Genomic DNA, 27,495 nt, shown 5'->3' with positions numbered 1-27,495 from the left:
CCTCAGTCTGAGTCTCCTGTTCATTAACATTTCAGCAGGAGAAAATACTTTTGTGGATTGAGGTGTGGTTCAATAGTTGTAAGCTGATGTTTCATGGTCGTTGTTAATCAGCACTATATAAACTATTTCTTCAGTTGTTCTTTTATAGTTTAAATTGCCTGCAATACTAAAAGAATATTTCTCGTGTTTGTTGTTGCCTCTTTCTAGGGTGGTCTTAACAAGACATCTGCTAGAGCATTTTGTTTGGATGCTTTATATTTTATGTGGCTGTCATGTGAGAGTGCACAATGGCCGATCCCTGCATCTGTGGTGAGCCCATCATGTGCCAGATTTTAAATCCAGTATGATTCACAGATGTTTGTAATTAGCAACACTTATAAACAGTCTTTCCAACAAGAATTAGTGAAGCCGTGTGACAATGAATATAATTACCATTTCCTCCTTCTTAAATTCTGTCATTTTTTTTCTACTTTTGGTCAGTATAAGGGATGATGCAAGAAGCCTCTCATATCAACTGTACAGAACTTAAGCAAATCAGTTTCAGTGTATGCTTGATGTTACATTGTGCTAAAGATGTTTCACTGCTGATTTTTTTTTTGCATTGTAGGTTATTTTTGCAGATCCTCAATTCAATGTGATGGTTCACAGTCTTTAATTGATGGTGAATGAATGTCAACTCTCCATCAAGATTGGCTAAGAATCTGATTAAAACCAAAGGGAAAAATTTGACTTCATTGCTATTTTTGGGGCATCCTGGCTTTGACGATGGTGCCAATTTTCTCTTCTATTCGCTGCAGCTCATTTTCATCTACTTACAAACCTAAACAAATGCCCTCATTTTATTGAAGTTGCATATGCTTTGTTTAAGCTTGACAAGATGCCAATGCAATTTTCTAAACACTTCCTCAAGTATTTGAAGGCTCTCCACCTCTATGCCAGTTGCAATTAAAATAACATCCTGATTACATGGAGAATACTTGGAATATTTTTGTGCTAATTTTACCCCTTTCAGTCATTTGCTGTATGAATACAACTACTTGTGGGATTTAATCATCAAGAAATATTGGCTTTCTTCATTCACATCATTGTTGTAGATTTGAGAGAGATCTAGCTTCATAAAAGTTCTGTAAGCTAACTTATCATACAGATCTTGGATATAGATTGTAGGTGCTTATATTCATCTACACCTCTGTGAAGAACCATTTGGTAGTCTCCATAGTTTGACTGCCAGCTGAGCATTATAATATGCATTATCCACTCCTTTTGTGCCACTTTCACGAGTAAGCTTTGCCACACAAATTGGTTACTTTTATTTCTATTTCTGCTGGGTTTACTAAAGCTTGATTGGACATCTGGTTTTAAATGTTTCAGAGCTTTATGCCTCTCAGTGTTCATGCACAAATTGTTGAACATGCCATCACGTTGTAGGAGAAACCCACTAAAATCTGGTTGTGACATATTTTCACAGAACACATTTTCCCCATCATGCTCAACTCTTCTCAAGCAATCTTCCCAGCAAAGCTGGATTCTTAATATAGTGGATATTCTTAATATCCACTCTTTTAGCCCTAGCTTCAGACTGTTATAAAGGAATATATATTCTATTTGTCCCAGTATTCTGGACATCTCACTAGAGTATGTTCTTTATTTCATTGTTCTCACTAATGACACCTAAATAACCTTCTAGTTATAAATCTTTGAATGGATTGCTATCTGGCTGCCACATCAAACAGAAAGTTGTAATAAGTAAAACTTGTTCACATTAGAGCGAAGTATCTGGTAGGATGGAGAATTGGTACTTGAACCCAAAAAAGATACAGCCAGCAAAAGTCGTCCAACAACACCACAAGCAGTGACTGCCACAGGTGTTTCTCAGGGGAGCAGTCCACTTACAACTGAGACCCCTCAAGCAGTTAAGAGAAGAAAGACACATATGAAGTGGTTATTAGAAGTAAACACATTCAAAATGTGTGTATATTATCGATACTTCATCAACAGTTTATAGCATAATATCCCTCCATGCAAGTAAATGCACAACAAATAGTAGATCCATAAAGAGTGATAATAAAAAAAAATTAATCCTTATAGGCATGTTAAACCAAATCAAACATGAAGTAGCATGAGAGCTAAAAAGAAACCAACCTAAAGACCACAACAATGATGTGTAAGAAAATAATGAAGATGCCAACCCATGAAACATTGATGAAAATAGAATTACCTCAATAGCTGCTCCACAATCTCATGGCAATAGCAACAACACAGACGTAGGATCGTTGCAGAATGCTGGTGCAGAAGCTGAGCTTACAGACAAAATTATCCTAACATGTAACATCACCATAACAGAATATATGGGCACTGATCCATCAAAAAGACCCTATATAGCAAAACAAAACACATCATCAAAATTTGCAAAAATTGTTAGTACTCTCAACAATATTATATTCCCATAATATTTAGGAAAACTTGAAACATTTGAAGAACTACACACAATAACATACTGTGAGCATTATCAGCAGTGCAGTGCAACGGCTTCAAAATTGAGGTACTCATTAATAAAAATTAAAATCTAAGTAATGGAATGAGAACACTGAAATGGCAGAAGAAAGTGAGAAACAAAATTGAAATCTTAAGAACAGAAATAACCAGACTAATGGAGTATGAAATGGATGACCCGAGTAAGAAAGTTAAGAGAAAAGCTATTGAAATGCTAAGGAAATATGAGGTCCACACAAGATACAATAAACCTAACAAAAGCATTGTAGCATTTATAGATACACTAAAATAAAAGCCAGACTAAATCGATACAGGAAACAGAATTATCAGTTCAGGGATAATGAAAAAGGTTTATATAGGACATTGAAACTAAACTTGATGCACCAAAATCTCACCAACTGTAGCACAGAACTACCAGCAAACATGGAGATAATGAAATTTTGGTCAAATACCTGGTCAAACATGGTGATCAACAATCAAGAAGCAAGCTGGATTAGGGAGGAAAAGTTACACAAATCTGATTGAAGAAACGCAAATACCTAAAGTTACAATGAATATGCTAAAAGTTTTAATAAAAAATACCCACAACTGGAAAAGTATCAGTAGTAATAATAATCATAATTATTGGTATAAAAATTTACTTGCCTTCATCTGTGCCTATTAATACATATCAACAATTCTCTTAAAAATCATGAAAAGTGTCCAAATTTTTGACAGTAGGTAAAACATATCTCTTACTTAAAAGAGAAATTACTAACGACCCATCAAAATATCTTGTTACTTGATAAACGATATTTAAAATTGTAACATCATGCATCTCACAACTAATCAACATTCACTTACACAATCACAATATATTTACAGAAGAGCAGGAAGGATGTCATAAGGGTATGAAAAGATGTAAAGAACAACTGATAATAGCATCCGTAATTCTAAATCAAGCCCGGCGGAAAAGGAGAAATCATTCATATTATTATATTGACCACCAAAAGGCATTTGATTCTGTACCACACTCATGGTTAGTAGAAGCTCTTATTATATATAAACTGCACCCAATATCTGTGAAACTCCAACAACATCCGATGAAGCATTGGCATAATATAATCACCCTATCTAGTAAAACAACCAAAAAAGAATAACCACTGTTATCAAATTAAACAAAGGTATTTTCCATGGTGACTCTCTAAGACCACTATGGTTTTGTCTAGCTTTAAATAGGGTATCAAATCAGAGACAACTTTGACACACCTATAATTGGACGATTTGAAATTATATGCTCCTTCATCAGTAAAGCTAAAACAATTAATTCAAATAGTAGAACTATTTTCTAAAGATATAAACATGAACTTTGGACAAGGTAAGTACATAATATTAAATAGAAAGAATGGTGCAATAGAGTTATTAGAGTATAAAACAGAGCAGTAGGATATGTTACAACTAGTGGATGAGTATGATACATTTAAGTGTCTGGGATATCAAATAACAAAAAAAATAGATCATAGTGTGATTAAGGGAAAACTTTCAACAGAATTTACTTAAAGGCTTAAGAAAATCTGCCAAACAGATCACAATAGTAAAAATATGACAAAGGCAATAAAAACTTTTGCTATACCCATATTAACAAATTCTTTTGGCATAATATCTTGATATGAAACCGATCTTGAAAATTTACAAAGAAAGTTAAGAAATGAAATGACAAATTTGAGAAAACACTATGTACAATCGAACACACTTAGATGAGCACTATGTAGGACAAAAGGAGGAAGGGAATAACAGACATAAAAAGTTTACACAACAGTAAGATAAAACTTCTAAGGACATATTTTCATCAATGAAAAAAGGATTCAGCAATCCACATGAACATATGCAATTCCAATAAGAAGTACACACTACTAAACTTTAAGTGAAAACACAGTCCAGAAAAATGAAGAAGTTATCGCCACAGAAGGAAAAAATAGCCAATAAAAGAGTGTGATCCTTCATGGAAGACATCCCAATGATCTGAGCAGACTGTGTGTCAACGCCTGACTCAGAGTTGGAGACTCTTCCCAGAAACAGAGGGCTTCCATGGGGCAATACAGGACCAGATGGTTAACACAATAATATCAAAAGTGCATAATAAAAGACCAACAATTTCAAGATGATAAATGCAGAAACTGCCGAGAGAAACCAGAAACAATCCAACACATTACAGGATCCTGTAGCAGTTTAACTCAATCTGACTACTTACACAGGCACAATCAGGTGGCAAACATCATTCAGCAAAATGTTGCTTTTAAACGCAAACTCATAAAAGACACCATACCTTACTATGAGTGCAAGCCTGATCCAGTTTTTGAGTGAGAGTCCTCACTCAAAATAAAATTATAAAATTATATTACAACTGATCCATTATTACAGATAGGACAGTCCATAATAACTATCTGGATATATTACAGGTTAAACAGGCAAGAATAACTTAATAGATATAGCCATTACAAACACAAACAAGATACAGAAATGAGTAAGTGAAAAGCACCAGAAATGTGTTGAATTAAAAGAGGAAATTGAAAGATTATGGAACAATGACAGGGCATACTTTGTTCCACAAGTAATATCTACAACTATAAGTCCAATTGAAGGTATTTGGGGTGGGAATGGTATGCTCTCTTATCCTGGTTTTTATTAAGTCTAGCAACCACATTCAGAATGAGGTGAAGTTTGTCAATAAATTGCTTTGGATGGCCGCTATAAAGTGCATTGCAGTAATCTAGTCTATTTGATACAAAGGCGTAAATTGGTTTTTCAGCATCTTTATTTGACAGAGATAGACCTATGTTTGCAATATTTCTTAAATGTAAAAATTCTGCTCTGGTCACTTTCTTTATGTGGGATTTAAAATTCAAATATGAATCAAGGATAACACACAGGCTTGTTATTTCTGATTTTACAAAGGAAGCTAAATTCCCAAGTCTATCAAGAAATTTATCTTTTGGCTTTGGGACCAATCAAAAATTTTGTCCTCATTTAGTTTAAGGAAATTATTGCTCATCCATTTGTTTATTGGAGCCATACCAGAAGTCAGAGAAAATGGAATGTTATCATCATTAGGCTCAACTGAGATATAAAACTGTATGTCATCTGCATAACTGTGGAAATCAAGTTTCTGCTCTCTAATTATGTCTCCTAAGGGGAGCATGTATAAGGAGAAGAGTAGATCACTAAGACAGCTTCCCAGAGCAACACCAAAAGGTACATTGTATCTCTTAGAAAATTGGTTTCCAGTACAGACAAAACACAGTCTCCCTGAGATTTATCAGCAAAATCAATTAAGAGTGCTGCTCTAAAACTGGACGGAAACTTCTCTAGAATATTATTCTCATTCAGAAAGTTATTGATTTGGTTGAAAATTACTATCTCAATAATATTGCCCAGGAAGGTTTGGCTTTTTAAGCAGCAGTCTGACAGCTACAATTTTGAAGGTATCTGGAAAAACTCCAGTTTCAAAGGATGTGTTAATAACTTTTCTAACAGAATTGAAAACACCATAAAGAGTTCTTAAAAAGTGTGGTAGTGAGGGGGTTGAGACAACAAGTAGACAGTAGACTTTTTGTTACAGTCTTAATGAGTTCTGAATCAGAACTACTTGTACCATCTTGCTACAAGATTTACTGCAAAGGTTACCAGTATCTGTAGCGAAACATAGAGGTACCGACCAGAGAAGGGGCAGTGTTGGATCTTCTGTTAGGGAATGAAATAGGTCATGTGATGGAGGTATGTGTTGAGGAGCACTTCAGGTCTGGTGATCACAATACCATTAGTTTCAATATAATTATGGAGAAGGATAGGTCTGGACCCAGGGTAGAGATTTTTGATTGGAGAAAAGCTAACTTTGAGAAGATGCGAAAGGATTTAGAAGGAGTGGATTGGGACAATTTGTTTTATGGGAAGGATGTAATAGAGAAATGGAGGTCATTTAAAGGTGAAATTTTGAGGGTACAGAATCTTTATGTTGCTGTCAGGTTGAAAGGAAAGGTTAAAAGTTTGAGAGAGCCATGGTTTTCAAGTGATATTGGAAACTTGGTTAGGAAAAAGAGAGATATCTACAATAAATATAGGCAGCATGGAGTAAATGAGGTGCTCAAGGAATATAAAGAATGTAAGAAGAATCTTAAGAAAGAAATTAGAAAAGCTAAAAGAAGATACGAGATTGCTTTGACAAGTAAGGTGAAAATAAATCCAAAGGGTTTCTACAGTTATATTAATAGTAAAAGGATAGTGAGGGATAAAATTGATCCCTTAGAGAATCAGAGTGGACAGCTATGTGTGGAGCCAAAAGAGATGGGGGAGATTTTGAACAATTTCTTTTCTTCGATATTCACTAAGGAGAAGGATATTGAATTGTGTAAGGTAAGGGAAACAAGTAGGGAAGTTATGGAAACTATGACGATTAAAGAGGAGGAAGTACTGGTGCTTTTAAGGAATATAAAAGTGGATAAATCTCTGGGTTCTGACAGGATATTCCCTAGGACCTTGAGGGAAGTTAGTGTAGAAATAGCAGCGGCTCTCACAGAAATATTTCAAATGTCATTAGAAACGGGGATGGTGCCGGAGGATTGGTATATTGCTCATGTGGTTCCATTGTTTAAAAAGGGTTCTAAGAGTAAACCTAGCAATTATAGGCCTGTCAGCTTGACATCAGTGGTGGGTAAATTAATGTAAAGTATTGTTAGAGATGGTATATATAATTATCTGGATAGACAGGGTCTGATTAGGAACAGTCAGCATGGATTTGTGTGTGAAAGGTCATGTTTGACAAATCTTACTGAATTTTTTGAAGAGGTTATGAGGAAAGTTGACAAGGATAAAGCAGTGGATGTTGTCTATATGGACTTCAGTAAGGCTTTTGACAAGGTTCCACATGGAAGGTTAGTTAGGAAGGTTCAATCATTAGGTATTAATATTGAAGTAGTAAAATGGATTCAACAGTGGCTGGATGGGAGATGCCAGAGAGTAGTGATGGATAACCGTTTGTCAGGTTGGAGGCCGGTAACTAGTGGTGTGCCTCAGGGATCTGTACTGGGTCCAATGTTGTTTGTCATATACATTAATGATCGGGATGATGGGGTGGTAAATTGGATTAGTAAGTATGCAGATGATACTAAGGTAGGTGGCTTTGTGGATAATGAAGTAGATTTTCAAAGCTAGCAGAGAGATTTAGGCCAGTTAGAAGAGTGGGCTGAACGATGGCAGATGCAGTTTAATGCTGATAAGTGTGAGGTGCTGCATTTTGGTAGGAATAATCCAAATAGGACATAAATGGTAAATGGTAGGGTATTAAAGAATGCAGTAGAACAGAGTGATCTAGGAATAATGGTGCATAGTTCCCTGAAGGTGGAATCTCACGTGGATAGGGTGGTGAAGAAAGCTTTTGGTATGCTTTTATAAATCAGAGCGTAGAGTATAGGAGTTGGGTTATAATGTTAAAATTGTACAAGGCATTGGTAAGACCAAATTTGGAGTATTATGTACAGTTCTGGTCACCAAATTATAGGAAAGATATCAACAAAATAGAGAGAGTACAGAGAAAATTTACTAGAATGTTACCTGGGTTTCAGCACCTAAGTTACAGAGTAAGGTTGAACAAGTTAGGTCTTTATTCTTTGGACTGTGGAAGATTGAGGGGAGACTTGATAGAGGTATTTAAAATTATGAGGGGGATAGATAGAGTTGACGTGGATAGGCTTTTTCCATTGAGAGTAGGGGAGATTCAAACAAGAGGACATGAGTTGAGAGTTAGGGGGCAAAAGTTTAAGGATAACATGAGGGGTAAATTCTTTACTCAGAGAGTGGTAGCTGTGTGGAACGAGCTTCCAGTAGAAGTGGTAGAGGCAGGTTTGGTTTTGTCATTTAAAGTAAAATTGGATAGGTATATGGACAGGAAAGGAATGGAGGGTTATGGGCTGAGTGTGGGCCAGTGGATCTAGATGAGAGTAAGCGTTCGGCACAGACTAAAAGGGCCGAAATGGCCTGTTTCCGTGCTGTAATTGTTATATGGTTATATGGAAACTCTCCCTAAAGGAAGTAATTTTGTTGATAAAAACTATTGTGCAATCCTCATATTTTGTGGCAGATGCTTGACTAAGGACATTAAAGAATGGGGCAATGTTCAATAGTCAGTATATAGTTAAGACCAATATCCTTGAATCACTGCTATTCTCTGTAATAATCTTGGAAAAATGGGGATGAGAGGGTTGTCCTACCAAGAGGGGCTAGACCAGGGGTCGGCAACCTTTACCACTGAAAGAGCCATTTGGACATGTTTCCCACAGAAAAGAAAACACTGGGAGCCACAAAACCCGTTTGACATTTAAAATGAAATAATACTGCATACAACATTTTTTTGCCTTTATGATATGTATAAACAAACTATAATGGGTTGCATTAGGGTGCCTTTCTGTAAATCTCTGGTAAGCACGGTCAACTTGCGCTCGAATGCCAAAGCATCCTCCAACATGTGCAGGACTGTGCGTCCTTTCCCCTGAAGAGCTGTGTTCAGCGTGTTCAGGTGCGCTGTCATGTCTACCATGAAGTGTAGCTTTTCCAGCCACTCTGGCTGTTCCAGCTCAGGAAAGATGAGCCCTTTGCTGCCCAGGAAAGTTTTCACTTCTTCTAGACACGCGACAAAGCGTTTCAGCACCTCCCCTCTTGACAGCCACCGGACTTTGTTGTGCAGCAGGAGATCAGAATATGTGCTTTCCAGCTCGTCCAGTAACAAATGGAATTGACGGTGATTTAAACTTCTTGCCATTATTTATTGACAATTTAATGAATGACAACATCCATTACTTCTGCACATTCTGGAGGAAATGTTTGAGCACACAGTGCCTCTTGGTGCAAGATGCAGTGAAAAGTCAGCAGCTTTCTGTCCAGCGACTTCTGCAGTAAAGCCACAAATCCCTTGTGCGCTCCTGTCATACTTGGTGCCCCATCAGTAGCTACTGACACCAGGTGGGTGGTCTTTATTCCTTTGGCTCTTAAACAATTCAAGACAGTCTCACAGATATCCACCCCCTGTGTTTGTCCTTTTAGAGGTATCAACTCAATCATTTCTTCCTGTGGCCCGGCAGAGTTTACATACCGGCAGAACAGCGCTATTTGTTCAATATCACCTTTGTCTTTAGACTCGTCACAGGCAATCGAGTAGGCCGCAGCTGAATTGATGTCTTTAATTTGCTGTCTTGTGATGTCTTCTGCCATTATTATGGTTCTGTCTCTGACAGTCTTTGCAGAGAGGGGCATATGCCTGATTTTCTGCACAATTTCACTCTTGTTTTTAAAGTCTGTGAATAGATGTGCTGAAATCTTAATGAAAGATTCTTTTATATATTCACCATTTGTAAACTGCTTCCCATGCCTGACTATTTCCTGAACGGCAACAAAACTAGCAAATGTAGTTGATTTTCCAGACTTCATCCACTTTTTTTTTTTTTTTTTTTTTTTTTTTTTTTTTTTTTTTTTTTTTTAAAATAATTTTTACTTGGAAATCGGATTCACATTTAAGTATAGATTCTTGGAAGAAAGAAATCTATGGTTGTATTCCATTAGAAAAAATTACTTATAATTTAAGAGATAAATATGAAACATTTTTGAAAATTTGGAGCCCTTATTTACAAAAGATAGGATTAAATATATAGATGCTTTTAAGATGAAACAATTGGTTATTAGGGGAAAGAAATAAATATACATATTAAAATTATTACGAACTCCATGGAGCATGTGGAGATCTTCCAACCACCAGGCATTCTTTCTTTCTTTCTTTCTTTCTTTCTTTCTTTCTTTTTTTACTTCATCCACTTCTTGAAATGATTTTTGCTCAGATCAACCTTCTGCATCAGTTCCTAAACGGCTTTTTTTCTCTCATCTCCATCCGGATATTTTTGAGCAAAGGCTGCGTGTTTATTCTGGAAATGTCTTGCGACTTTTGACTTTTTGTTTGCTAGTTTCTCATTGCATATTAAGCATACCGGTAAATCAGTCCCGTCGGCAGTGAAAACAAATGAATCTGCCCACGTATCATTAAACGTTCTGTTTTCTTCAGTCACTTTTCTTTTTTTAGAATTCTCCATAGTTAGCCTACCTTGGATCGAAAAATTAAAAGAAATCGTGCACTGACGGGTGTCAGGCATTGGCAGTGGTGACGTATATTAATATCGACGAAAACACGTTTTATTTAGATTGTACAAGATCACCATAATCTTCAAATTTAGAATTACTTTTCAAAAACTAACGAACTAACATAAAATACATTTTAATTAAATACTCATCATTTATTTTCCAAAGCCACAGGGAGCCACAGCACAGAGATGAAAGAGCTGCATGTGGCTCCGGAGCCGCGGGTTGCCGACCCCTGGGCTAGACAATTTGGATTTTATGCCTTGAAGGTTAGTGTAATGATAATGATCTTATTCAAACATCATAACCTAAAGGGGATTGAAAGGGTCAACTTTGAGATGTTATTACTAGTACTGTCATAAACGCAGGGCCAAGAGGTTGCAAAGTAATAGGCCAGTCATTTTAAACTGAGGAGCATGGAAATTTCTTCTCTCCGATGACAATGAATGTCTGGAATTCTCTGCCCTTGGAGTTAGGTGCCATTGCATTGGATTGCTTCAAGGTGAAGCTAGATATAAATTTGTAAGATTAAGGAAATAAGGTTTATGGAGATATGATGAAGGAGAGGAGTTGAGGTATGATTGTTTTGAATGATGAGGCAGGCTTGAGGGGCTGAAGGCCAAATCCTGTTCCTATTTTATTTTTTGGTCTCTTTGTGTTCTCTCCCATGAAAATATATTTGTATCTGTTTCAATATTAAGTCAATATCTCAACTGTTATCTTTAATTTTGAAATTACTGTTGCTTTTGTTTATTATCACAAGTGGCTTAGTGGTGCAATCTGCAGACCACTCACACATCTCAGTGATGTGTGATACATTCCTCTGAGGTTTTATGCTGGTAATTGTTTCTCTTTCCATTGGGACTTCACTTGATTGCCTCTATTCTGTTTCACAGTATCATCTCTAGCCTTGCACACATATCTTTGCTTGAACAACTAGATTATTTTGCAGCTCTAAAGCAACATGTTTAACTTGAGTAGTTCCATAGCAATACTTGGAAAATTTCCCTCTATAGGCATTTTCTAGGATTCATTGTTGAAGCCCCCACCATTTTTCCTGCCATTGTTCCATAAATACTGTTTACACAAACTATTTCCTGGATTGCTTAATTCATCAGCTATGTGATCAGAAGCTGGGAGCAGCAAAGTTGGGTGAGGAGCCCATCTCCACCATTTCTTCATAGGAAAACTCCCTAGAGAGCAGATGTGATATTAGTTATTAACAGACCCCAGTTGCCAATCCCCCAAGAATACTGCACATTACTTTTCCGCCGAGACTCATTAATATGGCATCTGGAGCAACAAATGGTCTGCTGGAGGAACTTAGCAGATCGAGCAGCCTCTGTAAGGAGAAAACAATTGCTGACATTTTGGGTCAAAACCCTGTATGAGGAGTGTTTCTCTGACACAACATCTGCTTATTTATCACCCAAAAATAGACGCCACCATAGACATAACTTTTATTATTAAGTTGGGCCATCCCACTCATCATGCTATCCTGATATTACCTTAATGGGCAGATTGTAGAACTCTATCGTAGCCTACAAGCCCCTTCCAAAGTCAGGCAGTAAGATAACTTTGCATGACATTGATCTATGATGCCTCTATGTCATTGGGATATTGCGTGGTTGCCGCTCCAGCTGCAATGGAAGCTGAAACTTCTCTCATCATCCATTCCCTCATGGCTGGGTACACAAGAGTCTGGATGTGGAGGAGTAAGCCTTACATGAGAGAAAGGATCAGATGTGAAAATTATGCTCTCCTTATGGTTTCAACCAAATTTCCGGCTGCCACAATAGTTGTTCTGATCAACCACACCACTGTCTCTTTCAGGGAATATTGGCATGCAAGCATTCTTCTCCATCTCCGTCTTGTTGGCATTTTGCCTGCAATACACTAGACAGACTTGAAATACAGCAAGCGATCCCTGCATCATTTTCAAGGATGATCCAATTTAGCTTGCAAATTTTATAAACTGCTTCAGCTTGAATCCTAAATTGTATGAGTGTCTTTGAATAGGTTCAGAATGACTTTGAATGGTAACATTTTTCTGGAGATGTAGTGTTATAGATATTTACATGATTTGATTCAGTCAATGTAATTCCAATATGCTGAACTTTGAATCATGGAAAATGAAATGAAATGTGCCTTCAGGGATGCAAAGCAATTGTAAATAAACACGTTTGCTATTTTTCCCCAACATATAAGGTCCCAACAGAACCAAGGAAGGCCAAAACAAAAATGCAGATGCTGAAAATTTGAAATAAAAATGGAAATTGCTGGAAGTGTTCATCAGGCCAAGTAGTATCTGTGGAGTGAGAGAGAGAGTTAAGATTACAGGTCAACAATCACTGTCAGAACCAGAAAAAGATAGAAATCATTTTTCTTTAAGTTGCTGAGACAGGATTACAAAGGAAATTCCAGTGAAGGGGTGGTGACAAAGACATCTCATTTATTCTCTCCATTCTTTGTCTTTACTGCAACTTGAACGATATTTAGTTTCTAACCTTTAGAACACAAGAAATAGGAGCAGATGTAGGCCATTTGGCTTGTCAAGACTGTACCAGCATTCAATAAGAATATGGCAGATCTGGTTATGAATTCACCTCCACCTAACCTCCTTTTCTAATCATGCTTGATATCCATATTTTGCAAAGGTCTCTCTAAGGACATCTTAAATATATTCCATGAGTTTGCCTCTGTTGTTCTCTTGGGCAGAGAATTCCACCAATCCATTACTCTCTGTGAAGAGTAGTTCCCCCTCATCTCCATCCTAAATCTACTCCCCACTGCACCATGCTTAGAGTGAACAGTTTCTAAATTGAATCCTTTGTCTGTTTGTCTTCAAAAAGCAGTGATTTTTGTCACTGGCAGCTGGTAAGTAACAAACAGTAAGAAAATTCAGAACCGTTTTGCTCACTGCAGTTTCAAGCATTCAGGCTTGCAGGTACCAGAGAAGGTCAGGAGTGAAAATTAAATTGTTTTACTACTTCAATAACCTAGGAACTATGAAGAATTTGGAGATATTGACAAACATCTTGTATGTTACAATTAAAAGTAAGATCCGGAGGATGCAATCATCAAAAATACTGTTAGAAGGCAGTGGACGATCTGCACTGATTATTTAGTCAATCAAAAGAACACATCTGCATACACCAAATGAATTTCTCCATTAGTAACTATTAGAAACTAGTGAAAATTATCCATGCAAAATTGGATAATTGGGCCAGATGTATTTGTCCTGATGTGGCCCAATTAACCAGAATTAAAAAGAGAGGGAACAATAGCGAGCTAATGTCCATGGATTCATTGTCCATTCAGAGATCTGAAGGCAGAGGGGAAGATGCTCCTATACCTTCTCCTTGATAGTGCCAATGAGAAGAGGGCATGTATTCTGTGACGGGGATTCTTAATGATGGATGTTGCCTTTTTGAGGTATCGTCTTTTGAAAATCGCCCTGACGATGGGGAGTCTAGTGCCTATGATGAAGCTAGCTGAGGTTTTAACTTTCTGCAGCTTTTTCAGACGCTGTGCAGTGTGGTGGCCCCTCCATACCAGGCGGTGATGAATCCAGTTTGAATGGTATAGCTGTAGAGATTTGCGAGAGTCTTGGTGACACAGTAAATCTCCTCAAATCCTCATGAAATACAGTATAGCCACTGCTCTGCCTTCTTTGTAATTGTATCAATATGTTGGGCCCAAGATAAATTTTTAGAGAAGTTTGCACCCAGGAACTTAAAACTACTCACCCTTTCCAATGCTGATCCTTCAATGAGGATTGGTGTGTGTTCCCTTAATTTCCCTTTCCTGAAGTTCACAATCACTTCCTTTGGTCTTACCAACATTGAGTGCATGATTGTTGTTACAGCACCACTAAACTAGCTGAACTATCTCGCTCCTGAATGCTTCCTCGTTACCATCTGAAATTCTGCTATCAATAGTCATGTCATTGCAATATACACAAAATGCTGGAGGAACTCAGTAGGCCAGGCAGCATCAATGGAAAAGAGTACAGTCGACGTTTCAGGCTGAGATCCTTCAGCAAGCCTGAAATGTCGACTGTACTCTTTTCTATAGATACTGCCTGGCCTGCTGAGTTCCTCCAGCATTTTCTGTGCGTTGCTTGGATTTCCAGCATCTGCAGACTTTCTCTTGTGTGTGAGTCATGTCATTGGCAAATTTGTGGATGATATTTGAGCTGTGCCTAGCCACACAGTCATGAGATAGCGTACCCTGCTCTTCTTGGACACTGGTATGATGGTTGCCCTTTTGAAGCGGGTGGGGACCCCCGGCAACAGCAGTGAGAGATTGAAGATGCAAAACAAGCTTTTGCAATGCATGCACCAAAACTCCAATGTTATTCTGCACAACAGCATGCTGCAATGCTTCACCATTTAAATAATAATCTGATTTCTATTTTCCCTTCCAAATTGGATGACCTTACATTCACCATCTTTGTATTCCATCTGTCATACCCTTGCCCACTCACTTAACCTATCTATATGTATCTGTATGTAACTGATTTCTGAGTATTCAGCTTTGAGTCAGAAGGATGGAGGCTAATATCCCATTGCAGAAACCAGGACACAAAATTTAGCATGACATATTACAGAATCAGAATCAGGTTTATTATCACCATCATGTGACATGAAATTTATTAGCTTAGCAGCAGCAGTTCAATGCAATACATAATATAGAAGAAGAAAAAATAATAAATATATAAATCTTATTCAATTCTTTATACTGTATATGTATATTGTATAGACTAAAAATCGTGCAGAAAACAAAAAAACTATCTATTTTTTAAAAATTGAGGTAGTGTCCAAGGGTTCAATGTTCATTTAGGAATCAGATGGCAGAGGAGAAGATGCTGTTCCTGAATCGTGGAGTGTGTGCCTTTAGGCTTCTGTACCTCCTACCTGATGGTAACAGTGAGAAAAAGGCATGCCCTGGGTGCTGGAGGTCCTTAATAATGGACACTGCCTTTCTGAGACACCGCTCTCTGAAGATATCTGGGGTACTTTGTAGTCTAGTACCCAAGATGGAGCTGACTAAATTTAAAACCCCCTGCAGCTTCTTTTGGTCCTGTGCAGTAGCCACCCATCCCCCCATACCAGGCAGTGATGCAACCTGTCAGAATGCTCTCCACGGTACATCTACAGAGGTTTTTGAGTATACTTGTTGACATACCAAATCTCTTCAAACTCCTAATAAAGTATAGCCGCTGTCTTGCCATCTTTATAACCGCATCGATATGTTGGGACCAGGTCAGATCCTCGAAGATCTTGACACCCAGGAACTTGAAGCTGCTCACTCTCTCCACTTCTGATCCTTCTATGAGAATTGGTATCTGTTCCTTTGTCTTACCCTTCCTGAGGTCCACAATCAGCTCTTTCATCTTACTGACGTTGTGTGCGAGGCTGTTGCTGCAGCCAGGATGTCTTACTGTTTGATTAATGTAATAAACATAGACAGACTATGTCCTTTGAAATGGATACAAATACTCAACAATTGTTTGACTATAACCTAAATCTCAGAGTCATTAAAACCAATTCTGTGTTTTATAATAGATTACCACTTTAAGTACTTTAATTTTGTACATTTCCTGTATTATTACACCCATGACTATATTTTCTATATGAAAGATTTGATATTTACGTGTGTTTTTTTAACAGGGAGCCTTTGAATGAAGGTTTAATGGTTGTTTATGAAGCCTCTTCTTTTTCTATTGAAAAGGAAATTAAGTTGAGGAGCAAGAATGTTTGGTTAACAAATTATGTTAAAGGAATCATTGACAAAATGTGCAGCATGATACTAATCTGAATCCACCTCTGTGATTAGCAGGATAGCAGAGTGTTCAATCAGTTACAGCCTTTCAAGATAGACTATGTACAAACAGATGCAGCTGATACTTAATGAAAGATTCATTTTACAGATACACAGGTAAAATCTCATAAACTCTTATTCAGGAACAAATACAAAACTCGTCAAAACAAAACTAGCACAAGATATCTGTTGCCTTAGATTGACAGATTTGAAAGGCTGTGTTTCAACACCACAATACCCAATTTAACAGAAATATATTCTCACATGAGAGGTACAGTATTACAGTATGCTCCAAACCTGGACTCTATTTGGGAAATGAATATTTCATTTCTGGAAGGTTCAGATTATCATGTAGTTTAGTTAAACTGTTCTTTTGAATTTTCTTCCATCTTTACAACCACAGTTATAATATTTGTAAATTATTGCGCTGGGTTTTATATTGAGGACTAATTTTTGTTTTCTATAATCCAGCAATCATAAGCCATTCCAGTGACACCAGCTCCCTTCCAAGAAAACATTATTGGTTATCCCTTCCCTGAAGAGTGCGTGACATCTTCATTTGTGCTCTCTCCCTAGCACCGTGTGCTATTCCTCTTCCCACTGAAAACCCGAAGCAATCTGAGACTTCAGCACGTGAAGCTTTATATAAATTCACCTGAATGCTATAGTTAAGTAAACAAAGCTGTGTTTTGTGCTTATAAATACAAGACGTGAAGTAAGAATTTTTTTCAACTCTGATATTTTTATTAGCATCCAGAATTAACAAACCCTTCTTCAAACAGTTTGAAAAAACAGTAATGGTAAATGAATGAGCAAAAAAAAAAAAATCACAAAAGGAAAATTAAGAAAAAAGGAAGAAAGTTGGAATAAATAACTTTCTTTCAAATTAAACTTCATGGTCTACGTGCACAAATCTCCTTACAGTTAATATATGAAGTGGAAAAGTGCACAGGCAAACTTACTTTTTTATATGACCTAAAGATGTGCTTTTGATCTTTATGATACAATCTGCACAAAGTCCATTAGTTTTCATTTCTGTAAATTTGCATAACTTTGCTGATTCTCAGCCCATCTGTTATTGAACCCCTCATTCTTGCTTTGTTATCTTTAGGTGCTACTACTTTATAGTTCTCCTGGCTGCCCTCCACTTATCTATATAAAGTAACAAGCTGATCTAAAACTACCTACTAACTCATGCCAAGCTATGCTTACTCATCACCTGTGCTTGCTAACCTATACTGGTTCCTGGTTAAGCAATATCTCCGTTCAAAATTCTTGATTCCATATCCCTTCCGAAACGCTTGCTCCTCTTCCTCTCAGCCTACGTCTGCAAGATTTTGTCACCTCCCTGCAGAGTTCACTCCGTGTTCACCAGTGACTCCCAGTGGTGACAGCTTCAGTTTCAATTCTTCTGCACGAGATCAGACAATTGTTGGCTTGACCTTTGACACTGTCAACAGAGATGTTGAACTTTTGCAGGCCTTATTTCTCTTGTTGATGGATTTTGTGGTCTTTTACCACTACTAGGTCAGTCCATTAGTTGCTCATAGATCACATCCAAGGGGGCATTCAGAGAGACTTGCTCAACGTGCCAAGTGCACTGATAAAATGCAAGCATTTCAGAACGTCCACAAACAATGCAGACCAGTGATCACAAGGATCTAGATGTTTGTGAATTGCCAGTTCCAAGAACTCAGACTTGAGGTACGTGGTCCTTGGCCCTCACAATGAGAAACTGGTTGCTCCAAAAACATAAAGTTAGTTTGCCAAAAGTAACTGAGCTTTTGTCAATAGGCATGTCCAGTACTACATTGAGTTTTATTAAGTTGTTGACACACAAGGTAGCAGAGGTGAAACAAATAATTAAATATTTTTCTGCTTGCATTACTTGTTATAATAGCAAAGGAGGCCATTTGGCCCATTAAATCTGTGACTGATCCTAGCAGAGTAAATCTCATAGTTCCATTCTCTAAACAACATAGAGAGAAATGTCAGTATCCAATTACGGCTGCACATGTTAGAGATGACTTTGATAACTTTGGCCAAAGCATCCAGAGCATTTCTCATTATAACTTACAGTCCATCAAATAAGTTGATAAGTCTACCATCATCTGTGTAGATCAGATCAGACAATGAGATGTTTCCTTTGAGAAACTCTGATGTTATCTATCCTTTCTCTCATCAGTATTGCAAGTTAACCATTTATGAAAATGTGCTGAAATTTCGAGAAGATGTCCAAATCTTTGCATGCTGAATAGGAAATTTACTTTGATGGTGACAATATTAAATCCTGATGTGGTGTTATCTTCATGCAGGCTCCTTTCCTTAATTTCACAATGAAACTCAAAGAAAGTTTTAGATTTTCCAACTGAAAGACTTAAGTGTTTCTTGAAGATCAATGAATCTCTCATGAAGAGATATGCACTGAGTTCTATAATCTTTCTTTTCCAAAAGGCACATCAGTTATGAAATGTCCAGCACTGAGACAAAATCAGTTTTCATAGTAAACTCTCAATGAGAATTCTAAGCAGTGTGAAACAAGACTTGCACAAGTACCTTCTCAACTGCACAAAGCAAGGAATTCTCATAATAGCTGTAATAGTCCATTTCGTTTTATCTTTGAGTCCTTAAATTTTTGCCAGCTGTCTCCCAGCAACAACAGCAGGGAATGGCACAGAGAAGGAAAAGTGTATTCCCTGCATATCTACCATCTTTTGTGCTTTTGTGCTTTTTTTTAACCACTTCCTGCCTTTTTTTACGTAGCACTATTTATTTAATACAGGAACTGAATACTCCAGAAATACTCAACAGATCTTCTAGTTTCCATGGAGATAGATAGACACAGTTAATATTTTGGGCTACTGGCCTTGCATTAGAACTAGTAAATACAGCATGAAGTTCCAAGAAGGGGGAGGGGTGGATAGGACGACTATGATGTCTATGAGAGACGACAAAAAGAGGCCAAATGATGCATAGATCCTGTTGCTGTCTGAGAGAGGGTGGTGAAATCCTGTTAACTGCAATTGGCTAAAGGAAAAAATGGTATGAAAAAATAGAAAACAATATTGGAATTATACAATACCAACCTCCGCAGTTTGACTAAAATATAATATTGGAAATGTCTAGCAGCATCTATAAAGAAAGAAAAATGAAGTTACAGCTTGATAATCTTTCCCCAGAACTGGCTAGTTCAGACACAAAATGAAAAGACTTGTACATGAAATTGTTGAAATCACTTCTTTACCACTTATTTGATGGAATTGTCAATATTTTAAATGTTAATGTTTGAGCTAGATCAACCAATCCTTGGTTATGGGGTGTCAGTTTAGACATTGTAATCCTCAGAATAAAAATCATGTCTGTCAATCTGGTTGCTGTCACCTGTTGTCTAAATGGTTCTGTTCATTTAGCAATTTGGCCTCTGTTCTTTCTATATATCTCCTTTACATTTTCTGAAGGTTATCCTTTTCAACTGAGCTGTGTGTTTTCCTGCAAAGATTTTTCAGTGTTTCTCCAGATATTCATTGAATATCTTGGTCTGAGGCCTTAACTTCTTTTGAAGAGAAACATGATGCACACCAAGAAATAGAAATAGATTAAGTGACCAGAGGATATGAATTTCAGTCATGTTAATTGAAGGATAAATATTGTCCAAGACACCAGCAGAACATTTTGAATTTTGGCTGCACCTCTTTGAACAATAACATAAGTTCTTCTACAAATACTGTATCTGAAAATAACTCTCTATAATGTAGTATTTTCTTTGATCAAATTGTACATGCCACTGCTGATGTAATCTTGGTGATTTGATCGTGACATCTCATCATAGTGTATTCAGTTACATTAATACCATAAACACATTAATTAACTAGTAAATGTTCAGTTAAATTTTATGCCTCTTTTCAATAAATACCAAACTTTAAGAAGGTCCAAAATCAAGACCACTTCTCAATCAATTGATTCTTTCTCTTTCACAATATTTTGTTTTGTTCTTCCTACCCAGTTTGTTCCTCTCTTTTTCTCCCCTCTTGCTCTGAGAAAAAAAAAATGCACACTGATTAGAGGCAGGAACTGTTGAAATATTTGGCTAATTAAATGCCACTCACAGTGACAATGAGCCAAATATTTTACTAAATACCCACACAGGTACCCCACTGAAATATTATCCTTTCTCAAAGGGTATTCTCAATAGATATTGTACTGAAGAACATGCAGAGATAAGTGACTCTTGCCTGCAACCTAAAAACACTTTTCCATAATTTCCAAAATAATAACATCCATCTTGATAATAATCAACCTATTAAAGTGCTTTTGTGCTCCTCATTTCATATGTTGGTTGGTTTAATCAAAATAGCTTCGATGTGAAAATAAACAAATTTTCTTGAGGATAAAGTGTATAGTAAATACACATGCTACTGTGTGCAGCAAATACATTAACTGTACTGCACATCTCTGAAAATGTGTAAAATATGAAAGATGTTGTAATGCCATTCATTACTATTAAGAGTTTTATTCATCATAATATTTGAAATTAAATGTCAAAAGGTACAAATTTTTCCAATTTCTTGTAATTTAAAATCTGAATATATATATGTGTGTGTGTGTGTGTACACACACAAAAACATTAGTTTGTGAGCTAACGCCACAAACTTCACGTTTCATATTGCAATCAAGCAACACTTGCAAGATTGACAAGTTACATAGAAAAAGCTTTCTGTCAACAAACAGACTAAAAGCCATTATTGTAAAGTGTACATTGTGTCCTGGGCCTGGTAAGCACATCTTCATTGATCACACAGAACGATAGAAAGATCTTCTCTTGTATTGCTCAATCAAGAACCTTTTACAAAGGCGAAGTGCAAACAATCCTGGAAACAAAATGAGACTGACATTACAGTCAAACACTAAATAATAGTTTGGTTTAGCCAAGCTATCTGTAACCTTTTAAAATGGTGCCAAAAGAAGATTAAATGCAAAAACCTATTACAACCTCTTGAAAGATAAAAAACTGACATTGTATTGTAAGATTTATTAGAGACCAGTGAAAGAAGGTGCTTTTAAGCAGAGAAATGCCAATAGAAAAGTAGTATTTTTTTTCCGAACACTATTAAATGGTAAGAAGTTTTCAGGAGGAAAACATTGGTAAATACATTGATATTTTTGGGAAAATATTACTGTAATTAATATGTACACAAATTATAATAAAATTAACCTTACAAGGCAGTAATAACCATAAGTTAGTATCACTATCATCTTGAACAAGCTGTCAATAATTAGATTTCAATAACAACTAATTAGCCAATCTAGGGTTTCTATGCTTGTGATTTGTCATTCCACTAATATTTTTCTACTTTGCATTTGTAATGTAATTATTTCAGTTGGCAGGACAGAAACAAGCACAATCAAACAGAATTCACAGAGAGTTTCAGCTCTGATAGTACATTATTTTGCACGCAGAATCTTTACCAATTGCCCCCAACACTGGGAGGAACCCCATATTATTTGCATCCTTTTACATATTAGCATAGCCTTGCAGCTTGAATAATGCTACAGAGATCACCTTTTGTGAGGCATTGCCCCACCAGCAGCCCCATATCACTTAGATCTTTCATTAAATTCCCTGCTGTGGAGATCTGCCTTCTCAGAGGCGACATGGAAGGGTTGCACAAGTGCAACAGGACTGCATAATAAAGTAATTCCTTCCAATCACACTAAACCTTTTGAGACTTTTCACAATTAGAATTGCTGCTTTTGTTGCAAATAAAATACAAAGATAAAAGTGATGCTTCTTATTATGCGATGAACCAGTCCCTGAGGTTTTGGAATTTAGAGCAGGTTTTATTAGTTTTTGTGATGGTATTGAAAGAAATTGCAGCACCGTGCCTGTCACTGATACTTAAAAGGTGTGATAAAAATATCTGTTATTTGATTCATATACATTTAAATAATGATGCTGTGGACTATTGCCAGGCACTGTTAAGAAAATTATATTGGCATAAAGTCAAGCATCTCAAAGGGCAGCTCTTTGGTGGTCCAATGTGAAAAATTGGTAATTTTGATTATTCTCAACATAGTATGGACCAGATCTCATCCACATCCACAATGAATGATTCCAGGACAATGCTAAGCAATAGAAAAATTAGAGTGAGGATCACTTGTATATGCTTAATATTGGCTAATTGTAAGACTGGCTGACATAAGTTCAGAATCCCAGGAGACACCCTTTATTCAGTTGTCATCTTGCGGCAGCATACATACTTATGGCGGAACAAGGAAAATAGTAAGACATATTTGAAAGATAAAATGTGCAGAAACTTCAATTATCATTAAATTGAAGATCTGCCATTACACAAGCTGAAGGAATTATCTGTGTGATTCACCACACAGATAAGTCTTGAAGCTAGATCACCAAAGAGGTGTAAAATGATCTAACTCTCTTAATGGTACAGAGTTACTTCTTAGAGATGTCCTCTAAGATCTATTGTCACATATCTCCATTCCAGTCGGAAATGGCTATTTCTCTAGACTTTCTTTGATGGACTGCATGTGTTGCTCAATTTGCTTCTGAAGCACACTATTGTAAAGTAATAAGCATGAGATTTCATTTTCATAAGTCTGCCCATTAATGCACATACTCTGTTCTGTAACTTCCAAAAATTTTCAACTTGGAACCATAATTACATTAGATTTACGAATCCAATTTCTCAAGTTAAATTAGAGATAGTCAAGGTGACAATGCCATGCTCTAGATTTCTTTGACACAACCTGTCAAAAAACTATCCATTGATAGTTTGCTTTTAAAACTCAATCTTTTTTGGAAGTACATTGCAGATCCCAGCTAGATATGCTTAACATAAGCAAAAAAGGAAAACTTTTCTCTCCTAGTTTTTTTTATTATGCTTCAGCCAATTCCTTAGCCATATTCAATTTAGTCCTTGATGTACATGAGCCTTGCACAAAACTAATAGAGTGTCAATAAAAACCTCATTACAATCTTTCATGAAAGTCATGTGAAATTCTTTTACAAATATACCAAATTTGGTCTGTTCAGGCGCTTGAGGCTTAATTAATAGCAGTGACTGCTGTCTGGAGCAGAACTAAATACTTCTGATAGAAGCTGTCATAATTACTATAAGAGTTAAAGGAGATAATCTATCAATATCACCATCTCAGCTATCATGGACAATACATATAACTGGGGAAATGGCTAGAAATCATATGATGCTCTGAAATATTTTACACAAATTTAATTTGTGTTTTGTAAACTTCCAGTTTACTCTGTTATGCATATATTTGGTCACATCCAGCAGATGAGAAGGAAAAGGTGATTTGGTAATGATGTTGTCCATCTGTATTTCCTAAATTAAGAAACAGAAACAACTCAAGAGAGGCTTTGATGAGTAGACTAAATATGTCAGAGGATAATCTTGTTTCATTCACTGTTGGCTTTATTCAGATGAAATTGGATCTCTTGTGATACTCAGGGGAATGCTCCAAGGGAGCTATTGCTCTTTGCAATTGTTGTGATGTAGATAATGATACAGCAGTGGTATGGACTTCATCTTTAATTTGGAGATATTGAACTGTTGTTATTGATGCAGTTTTAATGGGTAAAAGAACAGAAATCCATGACTAAAGATAGAAAGGCATCCTACAGTTACTGATCAGTCTCCCAGTAATCATTTCTAGAATATTAGTTGCAAAACTTGTAGACATATTTTATATTTGCAATAGAAAGCCAAGCCTTGTCTATTTTGTACATGGGCTCTGATAGTTTTGAAACTGCAAGTATTTTGCATAATACACAGGCCTTCCATGCACAACAATAAATCCTTTCACCCAATAGCTCTTCAGTGGAGGAAATTAAGAGGATTATGGATCAAAGTTCTCAGGATATATAGGGCGATGACTGAGGAGGTGAAAATGAAAACATTGTAGTCCAGATCATCGGTGTGGTTGTGATGTGAATGATCAGTTTGGAGTATTGAAAGTAAGAGATGCAGTTGGGTTGAAGTTGTGATTGAACTGGGATTTGACAGTGGGTGACTAGTGTGGCATTGATTGTAAGGTGGTATGAGGGAAGCAAACTAGTCTTACTTGATGGAGAATCATTGTTTCAGACTCAATGGCCAGTGAACAGAATAGGCACATCAACGTTAGGTGGCATTGAAATGAAACTCAGCAGGCTTCTTCAGCAGACTTCTGTACCTTTGGACAACAAGAACATAAGAAATTTGCACAGATAAGATTAAAGCATGCACTGTAGTGCAATTGATGCACCTTGAACTGTCTCTTTACATACAAGTTTCATAACACAAAGAACCTACAGCAAATTTAACAAACCCACCTCAAAGTGTTTGCTTTTTTCCCCAAATGAGTTCCATTACATAATGTTGTGCAAAATAAAGTGTTGTTAGATTATTGCCTTTAATCTAGTTTTATTTATTCTTTCCTTAGGTCTAATTACGTTGAAAAACTATAAATGAAGTTGAAGTTGAACCTATATATCCTGAGAGATAGCAATTAGGGAATTGGCTCATACTGTAAATGTATGCTCAATCCTTAGCTACATCATTTGTAACAAAGGCTCCATCTCAGAAACATTACTATCAGCCAAGTACTTCATCTACGCTTTCGAACTTTGATCGTTTACTTTACATATATGCAAACACCTTATTAAGGCCAGTTTCTGGGGCAGTTTTCAAACATTGCCTCAAGCCATTGACTAATCTGACTATATTAAAAGGAAACAAAATATGATTACCTTTGAATGCAAGTTGAAAAATAATAGCCTGCTTAGAGTAATGAAACCAGACAAGTTATGATTGATGCGATTGAAAGGTCATTTGTACCGAAATTTAAGACCATTTCAATTTGCCAGAGAAAGAGAACCAAATGCAAGGACTACACCAATAAACATGCATCAGATACATAACTACCTGGAAGCCACTTACAATGCTGTTAGAGACAGGCATCAATTAGTTCTGCATACTATGCTTATGGGGAAAATAGAGCAACATCTTTTGTGCATATCACATAAATAGATAGCTTAGTATTTCTTCTCACAGAAGAATTCTCAGCTGCTCCCTGATGACTAGTTCTAAAGTTAAAAACGCTTATAATTGGTAACAGCTGAGATGAGCTTCATTTAGATCCAGCTGAAAGATCAGTTGCAGGTTGAACAGGAGTGTGAATTACAATTCTGACAATGTCAAGCAGTTCATTCACTTTTATTTCACGTAAGTGAGGATTCTGGAGAATTTTGGGGTGCTTCTTGTTCTATTATTTAATTTAAATCATGGTTGTAAGTCATTTTCATCTGTGAATCGGTGGTAAAAACAAACCCAGCAGGTAATTCACACCACATTAAAAACTGTTGGTTCAATAAGAAGACTAATCATAGGAAGCTTCTTGTGACAAATTACCAACTGCAAATTAAAGCTGTTCTGACTGTCGAAAGTAATGATGTGAGTGCATAGACTACGTTCATAATCAAATAGTTTTAATGTTTTAAAGTCACATCCTTCATGTCCCAAGAGGAGCAAGAGCAAAATTACAATTTACTCTGGAGCACATAGTGCTTGTTCCTGGAATGAACACAAAAAAAAGTCTTTGGTACCTCTTGGTATTTACTTCTTTTTCATCCTTCCACACTTTTGCCTTTACCAGTGGGAAATGACTGCTACTTCTACATGCAGCGGATGTTTACAGTGGTATTGGGACAGTCTTTGGCAGTTTTTGCTTTCCCAGCCAATTCCCATAAGAAAAGAGATGCTAGTGTAGGGTAATTGGGAGAAATGTACATAATTCACAACCATCGACATTGAGTTGGGGTTTCACTTTAAGAGGCTGGTCTGATGTGATGACATTCTTACGTAAGGATTTTTAGCATGCTTTTGTGTTTAGGTTTTAGGGTTCAATAAAATATGTTACGGGTTTCATTAAACATGAAACGCCTCACTTTGTTTTATTGTGAGAACCTGCATTGGTGACCTAATGCTCAAGGACAATTCCAGAGTTATTGAACATTTTGGCCAATGCAGTCGCTTTGAAAACGTCGGAATTTTAGGAGCAAACCGCCGTTGCTTGGTTCAAACTGGGACCCAGTTTGTTCTGTGAGCAATCTCCGCTGACAACATCAAATTTTACTCACTCAGCAACTCAATGACTGTGAGAGTGGTGAGTCTGTTTGAACACCTGCCTGAACATGATAAACACTGACGGGGGAAAGCTCACCTTTCACAGACTTTTGGACAATCGGAGGCTGAGCGCTCCAAATAGTCGCTCTCCTTGTCTAGCCTCAGCGATGGTAATCCTTTGGAGTGAAGGCACCACATGCTGTCTCTCCTGGGAAGTCACTATCCTTGTTTTATTTCTAAAGAACTCTTCACGCAACAAATGCCTGATCCAGTTCGCTTTGTCCTAACACCAGAGAAGGACTATAGGGAGCTGCTAAGATAGCTGATAGTCTACACTCAGCTAGACAGCGGTGCATTATTCTTCCTCCTTTCTCTACCTCAATGAGTCTGGTCAGCGCGGCCCCCAACATAAGGACGCCTGCAGCTGCAAAACAGGTGACGGTGGGCCTGTGCTTGTTTTGGTAGGAAAGCTGGGAAGTGCTGACCACCTTGCAGCTTTGACAGTCCTAATGCATTGGGGCATCAGGGGTTTGGGAACACCATGGGTTCCAGTTGCCAGGGTTGTCTACTGTTCACTACGTTCAGGGTGACACTTCCTGTGTGACACCGGTGCTCAAGTGAGTGTGCTGCCGGCATCGCCTGTATTTGAGAAGCCAAAGGCCAACGAAGCCTCACTGGAGGTCATCAACAGCAGCAGGATCCAGACCTACCGGACATGAGGAGTGACACTCTGCTTCAGTGGGCCACATTACACATGGGATTTTGTCCTGGTTAAAGTGGCTAGACCTCTGCTTGGTGCAGATTTCCTAGGACTGTTAGTCAATAGACAATAGACAGTAGGTGCAGGAGTAGGCCATTCGGCCCTTCTAGCCAGCACCGCCAT

This window comes from Hypanus sabinus, chromosome 2 (assembly GCF_030144855.1).
Source record: "Hypanus sabinus isolate sHypSab1 chromosome 2, sHypSab1.hap1, whole genome shotgun sequence".
NCBI lineage: Eukaryota > Metazoa > Chordata > Chondrichthyes > Myliobatiformes > Dasyatidae > Hypanus > Hypanus sabinus.
The sequence above is the reverse complement of the archived record's forward strand: the minus strand, read 5'-3'. Positions refer to the sequence as shown.